Source organism: Symphalangus syndactylus, chromosome 12 (assembly GCF_028878055.3).
Source record: "Symphalangus syndactylus isolate Jambi chromosome 12, NHGRI_mSymSyn1-v2.1_pri, whole genome shotgun sequence".
NCBI classification, from domain to species: domain Eukaryota; kingdom Metazoa; phylum Chordata; class Mammalia; order Primates; family Hylobatidae; genus Symphalangus; species Symphalangus syndactylus.
Window position 1 is genome coordinate 29,064,827 of NC_072441.2, and position 25,654 is coordinate 29,090,480.

Sequence of the window (25,654 nt, forward strand, 5' to 3'; positions counted from 1 at the left end):
CCTCCATATATGTATCACATTTTCTTTATCCATTCATCTGTTGATGGATAGTTAGGTTGCTTCCAAATATTGGCTATTGTGAGCAGTGCTGGAACAAACATGGGAGTGCAGATATCTCTTTGATGTACTGATTTCTTTTATTTTGGGTATATACCCAGCAGTGGTATTGCTGGATCAATGGTAGCTCAATTTTTAGTTTTTTGAGGAAACTTAAAACTTTTTCCCACAGTGGTTTTACTCGTTTCCATTCCCATCAAAGTCTGCAAGGGTTCCTTTTCTCCACAACCTCGTCAGCATTTGTTATTGCCTGTCTTTGGGTAAAAGCCTTTTTAACTGGGGTTAGATGATATCTCATTGTAGTTTTGATTTGCATTTATCTGATGATCAATGATGTTGAGCACCTTTTTACATGCCTCTTTCCATTTGTATTTCTTCTTTTGAGAAATGCCTATTCAAATCTTTTGCCCATTTTTTGATCAGATTTTTAGAGCTTTTTTAGGGAGTTGTTTTAGCTCCTTATATATTCTGGTTATTAATCTCTTGTCAGAGGGGTAGTTTGCAAATATTTTCTAAAATCCTGTGGGTTGTTTCTTCACTTTGTTGATTGTATTGTTTGCTATGCAGAAGCTTTTTAACTTGACATGATCCCAGTTGTCCAGTTTTGCTTTGGTTGCCTGTGCTTGTGGGGTATTTTTCAATAAATTTTTGCCCAGACCAATGTCCTAGAGACTTTCCCCAATGTTTTCTTGCAGTAGTTTCATGGTTTGAGGTCTTGTATTTAATTCTTTAATCCATTTTGATTTTATTTTTGTATGTGGTGAGAGATAGGGGTCTAGTTTTATTCTTCTGCATATGGATATTCAGTTTTCCCAGCATCACTTATTGAAGGGACTGTTTTACCCCAATATATGTTCTTAGCACCTTTGTTGGAAATGAGTTCACTGTAGGTGTGTGGATTTGTTTCTGGGTTCTCTATTCGGTTCCATTGGTCTATGTGCCTGTTTTTATGCCAAGTAGCATGCTGTTTTGGATCACTACAGCTTTGTAGTATAATTTGAAGTCAGGTAATGTGATTCCAAATGAGGTAAATCTTGGTAGTCCTCTAGATAGTTTCAGGATGGGGGCTGGGAACCAGAAAGACCAATGTTTGGTTAGAAACGTGGAACTTTCTGCCCCAATTCCCAACCTCCAGGGAAGTGAGATGAGCTGGCGATTTAGTTAATCACCATGATGCAATAACTCAATTGATCATCTGTATCTAATGAAACCTTAATAAAATAAAAAAACCTAAATGATGGGTTTGGAGAGCCCCCAGGTTGATAAACACATTTACCTGCCTGGAAGATTGTGTGCCTCCACAATCTTCATAGTCTATAATCTCCCGCACTTGGGACCCTTCCAGACCTGGACATGTGTATCTTTTCATTGGCTATTCATTTATATTCTTTATAATAAACTGGTAGTGTAACACCAGTTGTCCTATCATGCATGTGTTGGTTTATTTTTGTACTTATTATTCTGTTTCATTGATCTACTTTTCTAACTTTATCCCAGTGAAATGCTGCCTTAATTATTATAGTTTTGTAATATGTCTTGAAATCAGATAACATTAGCTTCTGCCTTTGTTCATTTTCCAAAGTTGTGTTGTCTATCCTAGGTCCTTTGTATTTCCAAATGAATTTTTGAATCAGTTTGTCAGATTCCAAAACAATCAAACAAACAAACAAACTTGCTGGAATTTTAATTGGGATCTTTCTTAATAATTTCTAATTTCATTCCACTGTAGTAAAATAACATACTTTGTATGAATTAAATCCACTTAAGTTTAAAATTGGTTTTATGTCCCAGAATATGGTGTATCTTGGTGAATATTCTGGGTATGCTTGAAAAGAATGTGCATTCTGCTATTATTGAAGGATCTTTGATCAATCTATGTCAAGTCAGTTGATAGTGATGTTCAAATCTATAATAACCTTGTAGATTTTCCTATGTAATTATCAACTATATTAACTATAATTAGGATTACAGTTATTAAATCAATTATTTACTATAATTGAGGATTTGCCTATTTATCCCTGCATTTCTGTCAGTTTGCCTCCTGTATTTTGAAAGTCTCTATTAGATGTATAACTTATTATGTCCCTTTGATTAATTGGCCTCTATACCATTTTATTAATCTGTATCCATGATGATATTCTTTACTGTGAAGTCTACTTTGATATTAACATAGCCACTACTGCTTCCTTTTGACTAATGTTTGGATAATATATCTTTGTCATCCTTTTACACTTAACCTATTTGTGTCTTTATATTTAAAGTGTGTTCTTTTAGACCACATGCTGCTCTATAGAATGAGCTGAAAAATCTTCCATTTTCTTCTATTTATTGGAAGAGTTTGTAAAAAATTGGTATTAATTCTTTCTTAATGTTTGGTAAAATTTACCAGTGAAGCTATCTTAGCCTGACATTTTCTTTGTGGGTTGTATTTTTATTATGAATTCATTCTCTTTATTTGTTACAGGTCTGCTCAGGCTTTCTGTTTGTTCTTGAGTGCATTTCATTAATTTGTGTCTAGGAAGTTGTCCATGTCATGTAGGTTATCTAATTTGTTAGTACAAAGTTGTTTATGGTATTCCCTTATAAGGTATATTTTATTTCTATAAATTCAGTGGTAATATCCTCTCACTTATTCCTTATTTTAGTAAAGTCAGTCTTCTTTTCTTTTTTATTGATCAGCCTAAAGACTTATACTTTTGTTGACCTTTTCAAAGAACTACTTCTCGGTTTCATAATTTTTTATATCAGTTTTCCTTTCTCTATTTCATTATATTTCTGTTTTAATCATATGATTTCCTTCCTTCTGTTTGTTTTATATTTAATTTGCTCTTATTTATCCTGTATCTTCAGTGGACCTTTGGGTTATTGATTTGAGATATTTCTTATTTTTTAACATAAGTATTTATAGGTATAAATCCTCCTCTAAACACTGCCTTAGTTGCATCCTATAAGTTTTGGTATGTTGTGTCTTCATTTTCATTCACCTCAAAGTATTTTTACAATGTTCCTTATGATTTCTTCTTTTAATCCATTGGTTATTTAGGATGATTTAATTGCCACAGATTTGTGAATTTCCCAAGTTCTTTCTGCTACTGATTTCTACTTTTATTCCATTGTGCTTAAATAAACACTTTGTATGATGTCCATCCTTTTAAATTTATTGAAACTTGTTTTCAGGTTTAACATATGATTTATCCTACAGAGTGTTTCATATACCCTTAAGAAAACTGTATATTCTACTATTGTAGGTGGAATATTTTATATACATTTTTTTTTGTCTAGTGGGTTTCAGTGTTATTCAAGTCTTCTGTTTTATATTGACCTTCCGTCTAGTTGTTCTATCCATTTTTAAAAGTGTGATGTTGAAGTCTCAAATTATTATTGTTGAATTATGTATATTTCCTTCCAATTCTGTCAATTTTTTGTTTTATCTATTTTGGGGCAAGCAACAGACTCTTACCTCCATCTCCTGAACTCAGGGAGCTTTCTGAGCTTTGCCTGTGGTATCCTTCATCTAGCACAGCCTCGAAATTCACTCAAGACGGTAATATGGAACAATCATAGGGCTCACCTAATTTGTTTCCTGTCTCAACCATTGTTTCATATATTTTGTCCAGTTTTCTTTGGTTATTTCAGTTGGAAGAATAAATCTTTCCTCTGTCATTCTAAGAAACAGAAGCTAGTTATGTTTTAAGTCAAATTATTACAAGATAATATCTTAAAACAGAAATTAACAAACTTTTTTAAAAAGGTCTAGATAGCAGATACTATTCATATACTATTACTATAATGTTACTATTTTAGGCATTGCCAGCCATCTAGTCTCTGTCATACATACAGTACTTAACTCTGCCATTGTAGCACAAAAGTAGCCATAGACAATACATAAGCGAGTGTGCCTAGTCCCTATAAAATTGTATTTACAAAAACAAGAGGTGGTGTCCTGGATGTAATTGGCCAACCTAACTTAAAATATTAATTTTTGTTATGTGTCTTTTACAGACTTCCTTTTCTGTGACCCTTCCTTCTGTTAGTGAGATATTGCCTAAAAGAGAATTAAAATTGTTATAAATGGATGCAAAGGAAAAAGAAACTGACAAATTTTTAAACTGCCAAAATGGGCTCTTGAAAATTGAAACAGAAGTTTCAAGGAATGAAAAACAACCAATTTATGCCATAACACCAGAAGTAGAATTTAAGAAGAGCCAGACAACCTCATACATACTCTTTTCATCCTCCCCTCCCCTCCCTACTCTCATCTTTAGTCTTTACAGAAATAGATAAAAATCACTGGAGCTGATGAGATTAGGAAAAGAGAAATGTGGTGTTGCCTTGGTCAGGGAGCCAGACATGAAAAAAGATGACAACAATAAAACACAAGGAGAGGATGGCGTAAGAATTAGGAGGCTCTGACTACAGCCAAGGACCAGTGCCAAGGAGATTCACAACATCTGGGTCAGTATCTAGAAATCCTGAGTCATTATTTATGTGAGCTCTATTACCCATTCTTTTAATTTCTGTGGGTTAAGGGACTTGCTTTGACAGTCTCTGATATATTACCTGTTATATTATTATTCAACAGGACATTTGCCCATTCCCAGCTGAGCCCCATTCAGTCTAGTAACTAGTGAAGATGGATACTCCCATCTTTAAGAGACAAACACTTTTAAATTAAATTTTCACTTCCCTCCCCTGCCCCTCCCCAAAACAGACAGTGGGATGCTTGTCACTTGGAAAGGGATGAGGATATGAGAAGAAAAGTCCAAATAGGTGTTTTGGGAGAGAATTAAAACTGGGAAGCCTCATCTTTATTATGTCCAACTATCCTAAATATATCCTCCAAATTTAGTGAAAATATCTACCTTTTTTGAGTGAAGCATTAACTGAGAGTTATATCTCATAGATTGGACAGCATTTCAAGTTGGAATAAAAAAATACTCTCAACCAGTTTTGTGATCCATAGTTACTGATTTAGGGATTCCATTCTTTTAATCCTTAAATGTATTTTATTTTCTGGTTGTTTAAAAATCTTTTCTGTTTGTCTAATTCTACTAGTTAGCATTTACAACCATACAATTGATTATTATTGTTTAGGGAGCCTACAAAAATTTAAAGGTCTACGTTAATCACCTGTAATGGCATCTAATAATAGGACTCTTAGAAGAATAACGAGATCGTGAGAGCTTCAAAGGACATTGGAAATCATAATTTCATCTTCATCATCCTACAGATGAGGAGACTGAGGCCCTGATAAGTGAAGTTGCATATCCAACATCACAAAAGTGGAACAAAGACTAAGATTAAAGGTTTTTTGACACTAGTCCATGCTCTTTTAATGATTCTATGCCAACAGATACATCATTTAGTTCAAAAATTGCCTGTGGAGCTTGAAATACATCTTAATAATTATTTGAGATTTCTTAGACAAGAGAAGCCCCATTTCAGAACAAAATAATTTTGCAAAACAAATGTAATCCATGAGAAAATGAAAATCTGACCAACTATGATATTTCACTAGCCCATTCATACGTCACCAAAGACAGTACAACTAACTAATGAGAGCATTCATCAATAGTGTTAAGTATCAGTTCCAAAGCACTGTGTACTAACGCTTGCAACAACAGCCCCTGGTATCATTAATCTGTTTCTGGTTTCTATTCTTTCTCACCAACACACTTTCTCTTCACAGTCAGGTTCCTTGGAGTGATTCGAAAATACTGAGCTTAACCTGGCCTCAGTAAAGAGAGATTTATTGTAAAGAATTGAGGATACTTCCCAGAACTTCACGGCAAATAATTCAGCAAATGCTTTATTAGGAACTCTTGGGAACCCATGGTTTCTCATCTCTTCCACTTATCACATCTGCCCCCACTCTTCTCATCTGCATTTTTTTAAGTAGGTGGATTAGGTCAGAGCACAGTCAACAATAGACAAAAGTCCAAAAAGTGCTGCTGAGAAACAGCCCCAGTGTCCAAGTCCACATTGCCTTACAGGTAAATTACCTCTTCTAAAAACTGTGTGACAGCATAAAGGAAGTTACTGAAATTTCTAATGTAACTGAGTATAGAAATAATGCTTACCACAGAAATTCTTTACGTAGATATAAGGCTGTAGAATTTTCAAAATGCCTCCACATTCTCTTCTTTTCACCTCACCGTAATCCCATGGAGGAGGTGACCAGGTGTCATTCATCCCATTTTGCAGCTGGAGAAACACACTCAGAGACTTTAAATGATTCATCCAAGCAATCGAATCAGATCTTGAATCCAGGTTTCCTGGCTTCTAGTTCGTTTGCCATTTCAATAACCATATCCATGGCCGCTGGCCTGTGAAAGACAGAAATCGTGGTGATGTGGAGTTGAAGACGGCCAAGATAGGTGAACTCATTAGTAACCTATTTTAAAACTTGGTTCAGAATCCTACCAGTCTACAAACTGATTATTATTCTTGGATCTCAACTAAACCCATCTTCCATTTTTCCTGCTCTTTCTTATGGACACACCAAATTATTTTAATCTGTGTTTTCTAATTTTACTTAACTTTTAACTTCCTATAGTCTGATTCCTCTTCTGATTATGAACCAGGAGTGACCTGAAAAACTGACAGAAAATAACATGAATGGTGATAACAATGATAATAACAACCTAAGGCCAGGCTTCTATAGCATTAGTTTTGGAACTGAGGAACAGCATAAAAAAATTTAAAGGCAAATGTTAAATATCTGCCACTAGATGAAAGAATTTCTTATTTAGTGATTGATATGAGCCTGAGGAACTAACTCCATGTGTTGAAGCAGAGCAGAAAACTTGAGTACAAAGGTATTATGCAAACAAAGAACAGTATTTCCATATGTATAAGTTTGGGTCTGGCTGAAGTGAGCTCTGGGGCACCTTCTCTAACACAGACATGCGAATCTGGGATTTGTATCTAAAACATTCTTCATGGTTAGATCATTGTTTATATAAATGTAAGGTGGTAGTTTCTGGTAGGATATCCTGAGTGAGAATTTGCTAGTGAAGAAAACCTGAGGACAGATTTTAAATGTTTCCAAGGAACATATAAACACAAGGTTAACACAGCATCAGCCTATGTCAAGTAAAGCAGATAACATCTCGACATAAGGTTTCTCCCACCAAGAAGTTTGTCTTCGTGAACACCAGGAATCCAATCTCGAAGAAATGAATGCAACTTATAAACTTAAAACAGAAATCATATGGCTCACAGGCCTATCCTCAAAGGAAACTGACTGGAGAATTTTAATTCAAATTGATGCTAAAACTGAACCTGCTCACTAAAATGTTCATTTTACACATCTTTAATTGACTACTATAAGAAGGATATGTTTTGTGCTTTTAATAAAATGACTACTACCTTGAATATCAATTATTACACTAATAATTAACAAAAAATATCCAAAGTAAAGTCTCCTCCTATCCCAGGAATAAACATTATTACAGCAACTGCTTGCCTTCCTTTCATTCAAAACTTCCTCTTTAACTGAGTACACACAACTCTGTCCTTCCTGGTCACCATCACATTTCTGTTCTTCCATGTTCACCTCTCCCTAGGCTAACATTCTGGACTGGAAGAATGATAGGAAACAATTAAAGAAACCACCAAACCAAGACTGACGGATAACATAAAAGAGAATCAAGTAAAAATGCTCACCGACAGAAACCAAGTCGCAGAAACTTGAAACCTCAAGGTTTAAATTTGGAACGAAACTACAAAAAGCAAGCAGTGAATTCTATGGAAGAAAGATGCAAATTAGGCAGATGAGTGGCAAGGAAAATGCATGCCTCTTCCCCTCATTTCCCATAAGGATTTATTTCATTCCTCCTACATCTCTACATTCTCTCTTGGCTTACTGAAGCCTGGATATCCTGGCCTTAAGCGATCCTCCCACCTGAGCCTCCCAAGTAGCTGGGACTATAGGCGCAGGCCACTATGCTTGGCTAATTTTTGTATTTTTTTGTAGAGATGGGCTTTTCCATGTTGCCCAGGCTCGTCTCAAACTCCTGAACTCAAGCAATCCACCTGCATCAGCCTCCCAAAGTGTTGGGATTACAGGTGTGAGCCATGGCACCAGGCCAGACTTTTCTGTTTTACTCCTTTTTTAATGGCTGCTTTTCTAATCCTCAACTCTTCCATTATTTTCTAACTTCTCATCAACCCCTTTTCCTTTTTCTTTAGTCTGCATTTAAGTTTAAAATATGAGGGGCTTTTATTGTAATTCACGTATAGTTGAAAATCCATTCGACTGCAGGCAGTACTTCAGCTCAGGGGAGCTGGGATTCTGTAGCAAGCCCAGTCAGTGTCAGATCTCTGCACCAGGGGCAGGCTAAGCCTGTCTTTCACTATGTCTGGCCTGTGTGGCTGGTTAAGGGTGGATGGAGTCTTAAAGCCTCTTTTCTTCTGGGTTTTGTTGATACTCAAAACCAACTAAAAATCCCCTGCTACTACATAAGGTACAGTTAAATCTGGAAAAAAATGGAAATAATTATGGTTTCATGGAGTCACTTTAAAAATATAAGCATCTTTTCTATTATTTTTCTTTTCTTGCAAATAACACAGAAGTAATACAACTTCCCAGGGATTAACTTGCTCATCTGACCAAATTTGGCTCAACATCTTGACAACGTCTGGTTAAAAGATGTGACTACCACAATCATAGCTTCTTATCCCCTACACCATGTTTTACTCATTACCTGGCAAAGGTACAAGCCAACATTCTCGTAAACCTTCTGATTTCCCGTCCATAATTTGAGGAAGTAAATCATGGCCGAGAAACCACATGAAACTCCATTAAATGAATCTAAATAAATGATAACTCTCCAAATGAATCAGCATTTACCCAAATTCCATGCACCGCAGAGAGACAGGAATGGTCAATAAATACCAGACTCTCAATAACCACAATGCACAGACTTGATCTCAGGGACAACTCCATCTCAGCTGAATGTAAAGAGAAAGGAATATGCACAATCCCAGTCACAGCTAGAAATGTGCTGGTTAAACAACAGACCTCGTGTGTCTTTGTAACAACTGACACACAAGGCAGAATAAATTAGGAAAAGTGAGTCAGGCCATTAAAATGGATGCTTAAATTTAAACAAGAAAAGAAAAAGATTTTAAGGACTAAGGATTGCTTTGAAAGATTGCACAGAAGGTAACTTTTAAATTACGCAAAATTTTTTATGATCATAATGAGGTCATTTTCTTGGCAAGGCTGTGCCTGAATGGTGTTTGTTTGTTTGTTTGTTTGTTTGTTTTGAGACAGAGTGTTGCTCTGTCACCCAGGCTGGAGTGCAGTGGCACGATCTCGACTCACCACAATCTTTGCTTCCTGGGTTCAAGCAATTCTCCTGCCTCAGCCTCCTGAGTAGCTGGGACTACAGGCACACGCAACCATGCCTGTCTAATTTTTGTATGTTTAGTAGAGACAGGGTTTCACCATATTGGCCAGGCTGGTCTCAAATTCCTGACCTCATAATCCAACCGCTTCGGCCTCCCAAAGTGCTGGGATTAGGGGCGTGAGCCACCGCACCCATCCCCACCTGAATGTCTTTTATCCCTTAAACAAATGTTTGTGGAATTCTCATTTTGTTTCAGGGAATGTGCTAGGTACTGGGGATATAGCAAACAACAAGAATATACTTTTTATCCTTACAGGCCAAGTCCAGTTCATTGCTTGTTTTTTTTGTAAGTAAAGTTTCATTGAAACACAATCATTTGGTTATGTATTTTATCTCCAGCTGCTTTCATGCTATAATGACAGAGCTGAGTAGTTGTCACAGAGATTGTATGACCTGCAAAGCCTAAAATGTTTACTGTCTGGCCCATTAGAAAGAAGGTTTATCAACCTCTGTTCTAGAGGGGAAAATGAACACACATATGGAAAATTATAAAACTGTTTAATAAGAGCTAAGATGTGGGAATTGCACAGTGTTATGGGTTAACAGAGAAGAGTACCTAGTCCTAATTTGAAAGATAAAGGAAGATTTACATTTAAGCTGAGACCTAAACATTAACAAGTAGATAACCAGTTGTTGGGTACAGAAGTATCACATGCAAAGACCTAGGGGCATTCACGGAACTGGAAGTATAGGATGTCACTTGGCTAGACTAAGGCAAGTGAGGGGAGTAGAGAAGAGAGATGATGGCAGAGAGAAAATCAGGACCCAGATCACAAATATTCCTCAATACTATCCTAACAATCGTTGAAATTATTCTGAGGGTTTAAGGTGTAGGGTGAAATAATCAAGCTGTATGAATCTATAATTTGGTGTTTATATAGGACTTATAAAAAGGCTCATTTCTGACACAGTCACCAGGAAAACAAAAGCAATGAACTTTGAAATTGAGATTCATCAGGAAATGCTAATATTCAAATTAATCCATCCCCCCAAACCTTATCAACCCATGGCTGTGGGAATTAAGTGGCTGGGACAGCATCATAAGACAATTTCCTAGAACTCTTAAGCCAAAGCATCAATTCCAGTTTGTGCTCCCAGCACGATCAAAGCACACCTGAAAAGATAGTCAGTGATGGATGCTATATTAGTCCATTCTCACATTGCTATAGAGAACTACCTGAGACTGGGTAATTTATGAAGAAAAGAGGTTTAATTGACTCAGAATTCCACAGGCTGTGCAGTAAGCATGGCTGGGGGCCTCAGGAAACTTACAAACATGGCTGAAGGTGAAGGAGAAACAGGCATATCTTCACATGGGTGGGAGGACACTGTCAAACAACCAGATCTCATGAGAATGATGTCACAAGACAGCACTAGGGGCATGGTGCTAAACCATTAGAAGCTACCCACATGATCCAATTACCTCCCAGCAGGCCCCAATGCCAACACTGGGGATCACAATTCAACATGAGACCTGGGTGGGGGTACAAAGCCAAACAATATCATTCTGCTCCTGGCCCCTTCTAAATCTCATGTCCTTCTCACATTACAAAACACAATAATGCCTTCCCAACAGTCTCCCGAAGTCTTAACTTATTCCAGCATTAACTCAAGAGTCCAAAGCATGAAGTCAAGGGACAAGGTTGAGGTCATAGCAAAAGTGTGGATGTAGGAAGGGATAAAAAGTTGAGGTCAATAATTGAATTTACTACAGTAGACTAAGTAATAGACCATGTGATTATCTGGGGAGGGGGATCAGGAAGAAAGAATCCCAGGAAGAGTAAATAGCCAGTGCAAAAATCCTAAGGCAGGAGGATCCCTGATATATTTGAGAAACAACAAGGAGTTCAGTAGGTCTAGAATGCAGTGAGTGAGGAGAAGTGTAGTAGGAGGTGAGATTGAAGAAGTAATAGTGGCCAGATGTGGGGAGAGATAGCTATTTGAGTAAATGAAAAATCAATACAGGGTTTTGTGCAAAGGGCTAGCACAGTTTGACTTATATTTGAAATGAATCACTCTAACCCATGTGTTGAGAATAAACTTGATGAGACAAGGGTGGAATCAGGGAGAACAGAAAGCTGTCTCAGTAGTTCAGGTTGAAGATAGTGGTACTCAGTGGCAGCAATGGAGATGATGAGAAAAGGTTAAATTTGTATATATTCTGATGTCAGAACCAAGAAGATTTCCTGACAAATTGGATGAGGGGTGTGAGAAAAAGAGAGCAACGTGTTTGGCTTGAATAGCAGAAATGTTGGAGTTGCCTTCAAATAAGATGAAAAAAACTGCATGTGAAATAGCGTGAGATGCACTTTGGTGAGGAATGTATTGAGTTTGTGATGTTTACTAGAAATCCAAGTGGAGAGGTCAAACAGGCAAGAAGATACTAAAGTTAAGGAGAAAAGCCTGAGTTAAAGGTATATATTTGGGAATCATTGGTTTGTGAACGGCATTGAAAGCAAAAATACTGGTTATGTTCACGAAGGGAGTTAGTGTAGATAGGGTAGGTTTAAAGATTGAGTGTTGGGGAACTCCAAAATTAAGAGATCTGGAAGAGGAGGAACAGAAAATAAGACTAAAATAGAACAGCCAATGAGTATAAAGAAAGGCATAAGCAAGTATATAGACATTGTACTACAATGGGAGAAGTCAAACCTAAACTGTCCCAGTTGCCTCAGTTTTCAGGCAGGGCAGGATGGCTTTTTCTTCAGCACTTGATATGGTTTTGGCTCTGTGGCTCTGCAAGGAACAGCCCCCCATAGCACAATGCCCCTGTGACTCTGTAGGGTAAAGTGCTCACAGCTGCTTTCATGAGCTGGTGTTGAATGCTTGCAGTTTTTCAGGTGCGCAGTGCAAGCTATCAGTGGATTTATTATGCTGGCATTGGGAGGATGGTGGCCCTCTTCTCTCAGCTCCACTAGGTAGTGCCCCAGTGGGGACTTTGTGTGGGTGCTCCAACCCCACATTTCCCTTCTCACTGCCCTAGTAGAGGTTCTGCATAAGGGCTCCACCCTTGCAGCAGACTACTGCCAGGACATCCAAGCATTTCCATACATCCTTTGAAATCTGAACAAAGGCTCCCATGCCTCAACTCTTGCCCTCTGTGCACTCACAAGCTTAACACACATGTAAGGCTTGGCAGCTTCTGGGTTGCATCCTCTGAGGCAGTGGCCTGAGCTGTATCCTGGCCCCTTTTAGCCATGGCTGGAGCTACAGTGGCTGGGATACAGGGTGCTATGTGCCAAGGCTTCACAAAGCAGTGGGGCCCTGGGCTTGGCCCACAAAACCATTTTTCCCTACTAGGCTTCCAGGCCTATGATGGGAGGGGCTGCCACAAAGGTCTCTGAAATGCCTTGGAGGCATTTTCCCCATTGACTTGGCTATTAACATTCAGCTCCTCTTTACTTATGCAAATTTCTGTATCCAACTTGAATTCTTCCCCAGAAAAATGGGTTTTCCTTTTCTACCACATGGTCAGGCTAAATATTTTCCAAACTTTTATGCTTTGCTTCCTTTTTAAATATAAGTTCCAGCTTCAGATAATCTCTTTGCACACACATATGAACATACACTTTGGCTGTGATTATTTGTGGTGCCTTTGTCATGAAATCTTTGTTCATTCCTATAGCAGGATGGTATTTGCCTAGGTTGTCTTTCAGGATTTTTATAATTTGGGTTTTACGTTTAAGTCTTTAATCCATCTTCAGTTGATTTTTGTGTATGGTGTAAAGAAGAGGTCCAGCTTCAATCTTCTGCATGTGGCTAGCCAGTTATCCCAGCACCATTTATTGAACAGGGAGTCTTTTTCCCATTGCTTGTTGTTTTCAAAGGTCAGATGGTCATGGATATGCAGCCTTATTTCTAGGCTTTCTATTCTGTTTCATTGGTCTATGTGCCTGTTTTTGTACCACTACCATGCTGTTTCAGTTTCTGTAGGCCTGTAGTATAGTTTTAAGTTGGGTAACATGATGCCTCCACCTTTGTCCTTTTTGCTTAGGATTGCCTTGGCTATTTGGGTTCTTTTTTGTTTCTATATGAACTTTAAAGTTCCACATAAATTGTAGTTCTGTGAAGAATGTCAATGGTATTTTGATAGAAATAGCATTGAATCTGTAAATTGCTTTGGGCAGCATGGCCATTTTAATGATATTGATTCTTCCAATCCATGAGCATGGGATTTTTTCCTTTTGTTTATGTCTTCCCTGATTTCTTTGAGCAGTGCTTTACAATTTTCCTTGCAGAGATCTTTCACCTCCCTGGTTAGCTGTATTCCTAGTTATCTTATTCTTTTTGTGGCAATTGTGAGTGGGATTGCTTTTCTGATTTGTCTCTCAGCTTCACTGTTGTTGGTTTATAGGAATGCTGGTGATTTTTGTGCATTGACTTTTATATCCTGAGACTTTGCTGAAGTTGTTTATCAACTGAAAGAGCATTTGGGCTGAAACTATGGGGTTTTTTAGATATAGGATCATGTTGTCTGCAAACAGGGATAGTCTGACTTCCTCTCTTTCTCTTTGGATGACTTTATTTCTTGCTTTAGCTTGATTGCTCTGACAAGGACTTCTAATACTCTGTTGAATGGGAGGGGTGAGAGAGGACATCCTTGTCCTGTGCTGGTTTGTATGCAAAATGCTTCCACCTTTTGCCCTTTCAGTACGAGGTTGTTGGTGGGTTTGTCATTGATGGCTCTTATAATTTGGTATGTTTCTTCAATTCATAGTTTATTGAGAGTATTTTAAAGGAAGGAGTGTTGAATTTTATCAAAAGCCTTTTCTGCATCTATTAAGATAATTGTGGTTTTGTCTTGAATTCTGTTTATGCGATGAATCACATTTATTGATTTTTATACATTGGAACAAGCTTTCATCCCGAGGACAAAGCCTACTTGATCATGGTGGATTAGCTTTTTGATGTGTTGCTGGATTTGGTTTGGAATTATTTTGTTGAGGATTTTTGCACTGATATTCATTAAGGATAGTGGCCTAAAAGTTTCTTTTTTTGTTGTATTTCTTCCAGGTTTTTAGTTTTAGGATGATGCTGACCTCATAGAATGAGTTGAGGAGGGGTCTTGCCTTCTCAATTTTTTGGAACAGTTTCAGTAGAAATATTACCAGCTCTTCTTTGTACTTCTGGTAGAATTTGGCTGTGAATCCATCAGGTCTGGGGTTTGGGGTGTTGGTATGCTATTTATTACTGATTCAATTTCAAAGCTCACTATGGTCTGTTCAGGGAATCAATTTCTTCCTAGTTCAGTCTTGGGAGGGTGTATGTGTTCAATAATTTAGCCATCTCTTCTAGGTTTTCTAGTTTTTGTGCATAGAGGTGTTCATAGTAGTTTCTGAGGGTTATTTTTATTTCTGTGGGGTCAGTGGCAATATTTCCTTCATCATTTCTGTTTCTGTTTATATGGATCTTCCTCTTTTCTTTCTTATTAGTCTAGCTAGTGGCCCAAATTATTAAATTTTCCAAAACACTAACTCATGAATTTGTTAATCTTTTGAATGGTTTTTCATGTCAAGATTTCATTCAGTTCAGCTCTGATTTTGGTTATTTCTTGTCTTTGCTAGCTTTGGGGTTGATTCATTCCTGCTTGTATCATTTTTTTCTGTTGTAATGTTAGGTTCTTAATTTGAGATCTTTTTAACTTTTTCTTGTGAGCATTTAGTGGTATAAATTTCCCCTTTAATACTTCCTTAGCTGCTTCCCAGAGATTCTGGTATGTTGTACCTTTGTTATCATTAGTTTCAAAGAACTTCTTGATTTCTCCCTTAATTTCATTATTTACCCAAAAGTCATTCAAAAGCATGTTGTTTAATTTGCATGTAAGGAATTTTCTTAGTCTTGACTTCTATTTTTATTGTGCTGTGATCCAAGAGTGTGTTTGGCCATAATTTCCATTCTTTTGCATTTGCTGAGGATTATGTCCAATCATGTGGTCAATTTTAAAGTAAATACCATGTAGCAATGAGAAGAATGTATAGTCTGTTGTTACAGGGTGGAGAGTTCTGTAGAGGTCTATCAGATCCATTTGGTCCAATGTTGAGTTCAGGTCCTGAATATCTGTGTGAACTTTCTGCCCCAATGATCTGCCTAATACTGACAATGGAGTGATGAAGTCTACCACTATTATTTTGTGGGAATCTATGTCTCTTTGTAGGTCTCTAAGAACTTGCTTTATCAATCTGGGTGCTCCCGTGTTGGCTGCACAAATATTTAGGATAGTTAGGTCTTCTTGTTGAATTGAAACACCATTATGTAATGTCCTTCTTTGTCCTTTTTGATCTTTGTTTGTTTAAAGTCTATTTTGTCTGAAATTAGGATTGCAACCCCTGCCTTTTTCTGATTTCCATTTGCTAGGTAGATTTTCCTCCATCACTTTATTTTGAGCCTATGGGTGTCATTACATGTGAGATGGGTCTCTTGAAGACAGCATACCCTTGGGTCTTGCTTTTTTGTTTTTTCAAGAGGGAGTTTTGCTCTGTCACCCAGGCTGGAGTGCAGTGGCGTGATCTCAGCTCACTGCAACCTCCACCTCCTGGGTTCAAGTGATTCTCCTTCCTCAACCTCCTGAGTAGCTGGGATTAAAGGTGCCCGCCACCGCACCTACCTAATTTTTGTATTTTCAGTACAGACGAGGTTTTACCATGTTGGCCAGGCTGGTCTAAAACTCCTGACCTTGTGATCTGCCCACCTCAGCCTCCCAAAGTGCTGGGATTACAGGCATGAGCCACTGCACCTGGCCAGGTCTTGCTTTTTTATCCAGCTTGCCACTCGGTGACTTTTTTTTTTGAGACGGATTCTCACTCTGTCACCTGGGCTGGAGTGCAGTGGCATGACCTCAGCTCACTGCAACCTCCACCTCCCAGGTTCAAGCGATTCTCCTGCCTCAGCCTCCTGAGTTGTTGGGATTGCAGGTGCCTGCGACTATGCCCAGCTAATTTTTTGTATTTTCAGTAGAGATGGGGTCTCACAATGTTGGCCAGGCTAGTCTTGAACTCCCAACCTCATGATTCGCCCACCTTGGCCTCCCAAAGTGCTGGGACTACAAGTGTGGCCACCGCGCCCAGCCTCTGTAACTTTTAAGTGGGGGCACTTAGCCTATTTACATTCAAAATTAGCATTTATATGTGTGGAGTTGATCCTGCCATTGTGTTGTTAGCTGGTTATTATGCTGGCTTGCTTGTGCAGTTGCTTTATAGTGTCACTGATCTGTGTATTTAAGTGTTTTGTTTTGTATTAGCTGGTAGTGGTCTTTCCTTTCTATATCTAGTGTTCCTTTCACGATCTCTTGTAAGGCAGGTCTGCTGGTAACAAACTCCCTTAACATTTGCTTATCTAAAAGAATCTTATTTCTCCTTCTTTTTGGAAGCTTAGTTTGGCTGGATAGAAAATATTCAGTTAGAGACTTTTTTTCTTTAAAAATTCTGAATATAGTCCCCCTATCTCTTCTGCCTTACAGGGTTTCAGCTGAGAAGGTCACTGTTAGCCTGATGGGGTTCCTTTTGCAGGTGACCTGCCATTTTACTCTAGCTGCCTTTAATATTCTTTCTTTTATTGGGAACTTGGAAAATCTGATGATTATGTGTCTTGGGGATGATTTTGTTGTGTAGAATGTTGCAGGAATTCTCTTTATTTGCTAAATTTGACTGTTGGCCTCTCTAGCAAGGTTGGGGAAAATTTCATGGATGATATCCGGAAATATGTTTTCCAAGTTGTTTGCTTTCTCCCCTCCCTTTCTAAGATGACAATGATTCACAGATTTGGCCACTTTACATAATCCCACACTTCATGGAGGTTTTATTTATTTATTTTTAATCTTTTTTTAAAATTTGTGTCTGTCTCATTTCAAAGAGCCAGTTTTCATGTACTGAGATTCTTTCCTCAGCTTGATTTGTGTGCTGTTAATATTTATGATTTTATATATTATATTTTAATATTTATGATGTTATATTTATGATTGCATTGTGAAATTCTTGCATTGTGTTATTCACCATTAGGTTCTTTTTTATACCAGCTATTTCATCCTTCAGCTCCTATATCTGTCATTTTACTGTGGTTCTTCATTTCCTTGGATTGGGTTTTGCTGTTCTCCTGAATCTCAATGATTTTTGCTCCTATCCACACTCTGAATTCCATTTCTGTCATTTTAGCCAGCTCAGCCGGGTTAAAAACTCTTGTTGAAAAACTGGTGCAGTAATTTGGAGGACATATGTCACTCTGGCCATTTGAGTTACCAGTGCTCTTGCGTTGGTTCTTTCTCATCTTTGCATATGGGTGTTCATTAAGAACAATCAGGATGATGTCATTTACATTGACTTTGTCAGAACTTGTGCAAGCTTCAGTGCCTTCATCTGAAAGATACTAACCCACCTGAGACAATGCTGCTTCTCAATTCTTCTATCCTAACCACCCTACTTTTAAAAAAGAGATTTATTGAGATATAATTTTCATGCCATTAAATTCACCAACTGAAAATATACAGCTCAGAGTGGCTTTTAGTGTATTCACAGTGTATTTATTTCCTTTCCTATAGCTACTGTAACAAATTACCATAAATTTTGTAGATTAAAACAACACAAATTTATTATCTCACAATTCTAGATGTCAAAATTTGAAAATTTGTGTCATTGAACTAATGTCAACATGTTGATCAGGTTGAGTGCCTTTCTGGATGCTCCAGAGTATAATCCAGTCTCTTGACTTTTCTAACTCCTAGAGGCTGCTCATATTCTTTGTGTCATGGCCCCCTTCCTCCATCTTCAAGGCCAGCAATGGCTGGTAGACTCTTTGCCTTGATGCCACTTTTCTGATTCTGACTCTTCTGCTTTTCTCTTCTTCATGTAAACACACTTGTGATTATATTAGGCCCATGCAGATAATCTCTCTGTTTTATAATCAGCTGCTTAATAACCTTCATTTCATTTGCAACCTTGATTCTCCTTGCCATTTAACATACCATATTCATAGTTTCTGAGAATTATAAAGTGGACATCTGGGATGAAAAGAGTGACATTAGTCTGTGGGCTACACACAGAGTTGTGTAACCATCATCACAATCTAAGTTTAGAACATTTAGAATATGATGATTTCCTTCATAATCATGGTGTTTTAAACTGCAACAGCCCTCTCCTATCAACAATCCCAATTTCCTTACTATGCTTTTTTCATATCACTTATTACCTTCTAAAAATATCACTTGCTTTCTTGTTTTGTTAATTTTATAACTGTTTGTCTCCTCTCAGTAGAATGTAAACTCCAGGAGGATAAGGGTTTTGTCTGTTTTGCTTACAGATACATCCCAAGCATTATAAAAAGTGTCTAGCACTTAAACATGTGTTCAAATACTTACTGAAGGAACAATTTCCTTGTCAGTTTTAGAGCATAATATGTCTTTGTTCTGAAAACCTGAGACTGACGTTCCCCAGAATTTACTGGAACCTATAGTTTATCGTACTGTGATAATTTTGTAAAAAGTTAAAAAGGAGAGACTTCCTGTCTTATCATTACAGACCAAATTGCAGATATATTATCCCTAACCCTGGATATCTAGGTCAGTGTCACATAGCTGTATTTAGACGCTTGGTGGAGTAAGTCAATGGGGTTTAAGACTCAGGGGATTTAAGATCAACTTCTGTTTCAGACTCAGGCCCTTTATGAATATGATACTCTTTGGATAGTGCAATTGGAGATACAGCAGAGAATAATCATCACAGATACTACTTATTGAATAATTAGTAAGTACTGGGTACTATACTAGGTGCTTTACACGTGTTATGTACAATTTTCAGCATAATCACGCAATATAAATACTATTATTTATGTTTTTCAGGTAAGCCTCCAAGAGGTTTAGTGACTTCCTCAAGGTTAACTGATTATTAAAAGGTAAACTAGGATTTGAACTGGGTCTGTCTTACTTTAAAGCCCTCTTACTGTCTGATATGTTTGGATCTGTGTCCCCACCCAAATCTCATGTCAAATTGTAATCCCCAATGTTGAAGATTGGGCTGGGTGAGAGGTGATTGGATCATGGGGGTAGATTTCCCCCTTTGGTGCTGTTTTAGTGATAGAGTTCTCATGAGATCTGGTTGTTTAAAAGTGTGTGGCACCTCCCCATTCTCTCCTCTTCCTCACGCTCTGCCATGTAAGATATGCCTGCTTTCCCTTCACTTTCTAAGATGATTGACTGTTTCCTGACACTCCCCTAGAAGTCACTATGCTTCTTGTACAGCTGGCAAAACTGTGAACCAATTAAACCTCTTCTCTTTGTAAATTACCCAGTCTACATTATTTCTTTATAGCAGTGCAAGAAAGGATTAATACAGAAAATTGGCACCAAGTAGTGCGGCATTGCTATAAAGATACCTGAAAATGTGGAAGCAGCTTTGGAACTGGGTAATAGGCAGAAGGTGGAGGAGTGTGGAGGGCTCAGAAGAAGACAGGAAGATGAGGGAAAATTTGGAACTTTCACTTTGGCTTCTTAGCAAAAAAAAAAAAAAAAAAAAAAAAAAATTGGCTGTATTATGCCACTGCCCTAGGGATCTGATCTGTGAAACTTTCAACTTGAGAACAATGATTTAGGGTATCTGGTGGAAGAAATTTCTAAGCAGCAAAGTGTTCAATTTCTAAGCAGCAAAGTGTTCAAGATTTGGCCTGGCTGCTTCTAATTGCCTGTGCTTATATGCATAAGCAAGGAAATGATCTAAAACTGAAATTTATATTTAAAAAGGAAGCAGAGTATGACGATTTGAAAACTTTGCAGCCTGGCCATGTGTTGAAAAGAAAACTCATATTCAGAGGAGGACTTCAAGCAGGCTGCATATATTTGCATAGCTAAAAGGAATGCAATTGCTATTAGCCAAGATAATGGAAAAATGCCTTGAAGGCATTTCAGAGACATTTGAGGCAGCCCCTCCCAACACAAACCTGGTGGCCTGGGAGGGAAGAATGGTTTCCTGGGCCAGGCCTAGTGTCCCACTGCCCTGCACAACCTCAGGACACTGCTCCCTGCATCCCAACCATTCCACCTTCTGCTGTGGCTAAAAAGGCCCCAAATACAGCTTGGGCAGCTGCTTTGGAGGTTGCAAACCATAAACCTTGAGTGTTTCCACATGGTTTAAGCCTGCACATGCACAGAGTACAAGAGTTGAAGGTTGGGAGCCTCCACCTAGATTTCAGAGGATATATGGAAAAGCCTGGCTGTCCAGGCAGAAGCCTGCTGTAGGACTGGAGCCCACATGGTGGAGAACCTCTACTAGGGCAGTGTGGAGAAAAAATGTGGCATTGAAGCTCCCATACAGAGTCCCCACTGGAGCACTGCCTAGCACAGCTGTGAGAAGAGGACCACCATTCTCCAGATTTCAGAAAGGTAGATACACCAACAGCTTTCAACCTGTACCTGGAAAAGCTTCAGGCACTCAACACCAGCCCCTGAGAGCACCCTTGGGAGTTGAGCCCTGCAAAACCATAGGCGTGGAGATGCTCAAGGTCTTGGGAGTCTACTCATTGCATCAGTGTGCCCTGAATGTGGGACACGGGGTCAAAGGAGATTATTTTGGAGCTTAAAATTTAATGGCTGCCCTGCTGGGTTTCAGACTTGCATGGTCCTGTAGCCCGTTTCTTTGGCCAGTTTCTTTCCTTTGAAATAGGAGTATTTACCCAATGCCTGTATCCCCACTGTATGTTGGAAGTAACTAACTTGTCTTTGATTTTACAGGCTTATAGGCAGAAGGGACTTGCCTTGTCTCAGAAGAGAATTTGGACTCTGGACTTTTAAGTTAATGCTGGAAAAAGTTAAGACTTTTGGGGACTGTTGGGAAGACATGATTATATTTTGCAATGTGAGAAGCACATGAGATTTGGGAGGGTCCAGGGGCAGAATAATACAGTTTGAATCTGTGTCCCTGTCCAAATCTCATGTTTAATTGTAATCTGCAATGTTGGAGGGGTAGGGGGCTGGTGGGGTGATTGGATCATGGGGGCAGATTTCCCCTTTGGTGCTATTCTTGTGATAGAGTTTTCATGAGATCTGATTGTTTAAAAGTGCACAGCACCTCTCCCCTCTCTCCTCTTTCTCTTGCTCCTGCCATGTAAGATGTATCTGCTTCCCCTTCACCTTTCATCATGATTGAAAGCTTCCTGAGGCCTCCCCACAAGCTGTCATGCTTCCTGTACAGCCTGCAGAACTATGAGCCAGTTAAACCTCTTTTATTTATAAATTACCCAGTCTCAGGTATTTTTAATATATATAGCAGTGTGAGAATGGACTTATACACTGTCCACTGTACCACTATACTATCATTTGATCCCATTAAGACAATGTTTCTGGGGAACCTCATATATTGTGGAAAAAATCAAGGCATTAATAATCCATAAATATTGTTAATAAAGTACACATTTAGCCAGTTCAACTTTTATTTCATCTTTTTTTTTGCCTGATGATTAAATAAATACTACTTGGTAATTCAACTACTTGTTACTTTACATCTTGGTATAGTATTGCTAATTTTGCAAAAATTTCCTCAAGGCTTTTCTGACCTGCTTTGCACACATGTTCCTACCTTAGTCTATGCTTGTCTTGAAGCTACTAGGCCAAGCATCCTACAGTTAATCCAACATTGTATAAGTCCTAGTTGGTATTTGGATGGTCTTTGCCACTCCACTTAACTTTCCATTTGAATCACCACAATATCTATGAACTCATTAAAAGTACTTAAGAGCTCCATTTCTAACTAGAACCCCTTCTTTTCCTCTGTCCAGCCTCAGACTATGTATACAATGAGCCATCAACATTTTATGTGTGTTCACTTCCACAAGTTAGGATTAGTAACATTGCCAATATCCATACCCTTCCCCTTTTCAGTAAACTAGTAACTTTAATCTTCAACTTCCAGAGGACATAATTTGGAGTCACATTTCTTTCCTTGTCAGCATTCAGGCTAACACTATGGAGGCCTTATTTATGTAATTCATGACCAGAAACTATCAACGTCAGCCCATACCTTGAAGTATGAGAATGGACACCTTTCTTTAGATGCTGGTTTCACTGCTAAATAGTTGTGTACATTTGGACAAGTAACTTTATTTCCCAGTTTCTTTATCTCTAAAATGTTTTAATGATACTCATTTCATAGGATTTGTTTTCAAGATTAAATGACATAATTAATGGGTGCCTAGATAACATTTTTTAGAGACAAGTTTATGCATGTAAATGTTTTTCTTCCTGAGTTTTCCACTTTAATTTACTTTCAGGAAAATTGATAACTACCTCTATTCCTATTACTATTATTATACTTTAAGTTCTAGGGTACATGTGCACAATGTGCAGGTTTGTTACATATGTACACATGTGCCATGTTGGTGTGCTGCACCCATTAACTCATCATTTACATTAGGTATATCTCCTAATGCTATCCCTTCCCCCCTCCCTCAACCCCACGACAGGCCCCAGTGGGTGATGTTCCCCTTCCTGTGTCCAACTGTTCTCATTGTTCAATTCCCACCTATGAGTGAGAACATGTGGTGTTTGGTTTTCTGTCCCTGTGATAGTTTGCTGAGAATGATGGTTGCCAGCCTCATCCATGTCACTACAAAGGACAAGAACTCATCTTTTTTGTGGCTGCATAGTATTCCATGGTGTATATGTGCCACATTTGCTTAATCCATTCTATCATTGATGGACATTTGAGTTTGTTCCAAGTCTTTGCTATTGTGAATAGTGCTGCAATAAACGTATGTGTGCATGTGTCTTTATAGCAGCATGGTTTATAATACTTTGGGTATATACCCAGTAATGTGATGGTTGGGTCAAATGGTATTTCTAGTTCTAGATCCTTGAGGAATCACCACACTGTCTTCCAAAATGGTTGAACCAGTTTACAGTCCCACCAACAGTGTAAAAGTGTTCCTATTTCTCCACATCCTCTCCAGCACATGTTGTTTCCTGACTTTTTAATGATTGCCATTCTAACAGGTGTGAGATGGTATCTCATTGTGGTTTTGATTTGCATTTCTCTGATGGCCAGTGATGGTGAGCATTTTTTCATGTATCTGTTGGCTGCATAAATGTCTTCTTTTGAGAAATGTCTGTTCATATCCTTCACCCACCTTTTGATGGGGTTGTTTTTTTCTTGTAAATTTGTTTGAGTTCTTTGTAGATTCTGGATATCAGCCCTTTGTCAGAGGAGTAGATTGCAAAAATTTTCTCCCATTCTGTAGGTTGCCTGTTCACTCTGATGTTAGTTTCTTTTGCTGTGCAGAAGCTCTTTAGTTTAACTAGATCCCATTTGTCAATTTTGGCTTTTGTTGCCATTGCTTTTGGTGTTTTAGACATGAAGTCCTTGCCCATGCCTATGTCCTGAATGGTATTGCCTAGGTTTTCTTCTAGAATTTTTATGGTTTTAGATCTAACATTTAAGTCTTCAACCCATCTTGAATTAATTTTTGTATAAGGTGTAAGGAAGGGATCCAGTTTCAGCTTTCTACATATGGCTAGCCAGTTTTCCCAGCACCATTTATTAAATAGGGATTCCTTTCCCCATTTCTTGTTTTTGTCAGGTTTGTCAAAGATCAGATGGTTGTAGATGTGTGGAGTTATTTCTGAGGCCTCTATTCTGTTCCATTGGTCTATATCTCTGTTTTGGTACTATTACCATGCTGTTTGGGTTACTGTAGCCTTGTAGTATAGTTTGATGTCAGGTAGCGTGATGCCTCCAGCTTTGATCTTTTGGCTTAGGATTGTCTTGGCAATGCGGGCTCTGTTTTGGTTCCATATGAACTTTAAAGTCATTTTTTCCAATTCTGTGAAGAAAGTCATTGGTAGCTTGATGGGGATGGCATTAAATGTATAAATTACTTTGGGCAGTATGGCCATTTTCACGATATTGATTCTTCCTATCCCTCTATTCCTATTATTATAGGGAAGGTATGTGTTTGGGGAGAAAATAGAAATATTTTTATAAGGATCACTTGCTTGTGCTTTAAAAATAAAAAGTTCAGAGGAAGAAATTCATGAGCATAACAGGATAGGTAAAATATCTTGAGGATGCATGAAATCAAAATGTTTTTCAGCATAAAATTAAAAGGATTCCCATGTGCTAGTGAAAGTGCTAAAGAAAAGTTTTTGAAACTCAAAACCAAAGTGGGGCTATCCTCTGTTTCTGGCAGTGACGCTGAGATTTGGCAAGATCCCCCAAAATTACATTTGGTTAGTATGTCAGGATCATGGAAGAATATAATGAGGGAAAAATCTAGGCAGGTAGCTTGGAGTGAGATTTTGCCACTTTATAGAGTTTTATTTTGTTAAACAGAAAGTAAAGAATTTAAAACAAGGTAGGATTTTACTCAAGAGCTATTTTAGGAAAATTAATCTGAAGGCAGTCAAAATTGGGGAGAAAAACTGCTGGAAGAGACAGATTAGATGGAAAGATAAGGATTATGATTTGTTGCAATAGCCAGTGACTGAAGTGATAAAAATCTTAAAATTTTATGGTTTGAACCACCCAGTTACTGAACTTGAAAAGCTAGGTGAAGGAAGCACTTTGGCCAAGATTTCAAGATGCTCTTGGCTTTGCCTGAGAGAATTACAGCCATCTGTAAACTAAACCACAGTTTGAAACACAAAGGTGTTAGGAATCTCATTTAACCTGGCCTCAGCATGCCAGGCATATTATGGGATGGACCTTTTGCCTTCTCTTCAGCAATCCACTTTCAATAACCTCAGGACTAAGAGGTAGAAAATTGGATGCTATGGAAAAGGGAAGGCTGAGAGAGTCTTGAGTGGCTCACTGATTGTAATGACTCCAAAATCAAGCTAGCTGCACTCTTTCAGCCAAGGGTGTGTGTGTGTGTGTGTGTGTGTGTGTGTGTGTGTGTGTGTGTGTTTTCTTTTACACAGTACTCCAGAATATTTTTACCTAGTTTAAAAATCATTATTGCTATTGAAATACAAACTAGACTTTCATTAAACAATATATACTGCAAAGGTCTGAGAGTTGCCAGTTAAGCTTAGGGAAGCTTTTTCACTGCTCTTAGAGCTGTTACTCTCACAAATGAGAAAGAAATCCCCTGGTTACCACAAAGCATTAGCAAGATACTGACTCTGCCTAAAAACTTAGTAACTATTGAATCCAGAAATAAATACCACATAACCAGTTATCTGGATAATTCTAGCCAAAAGATTACTTACT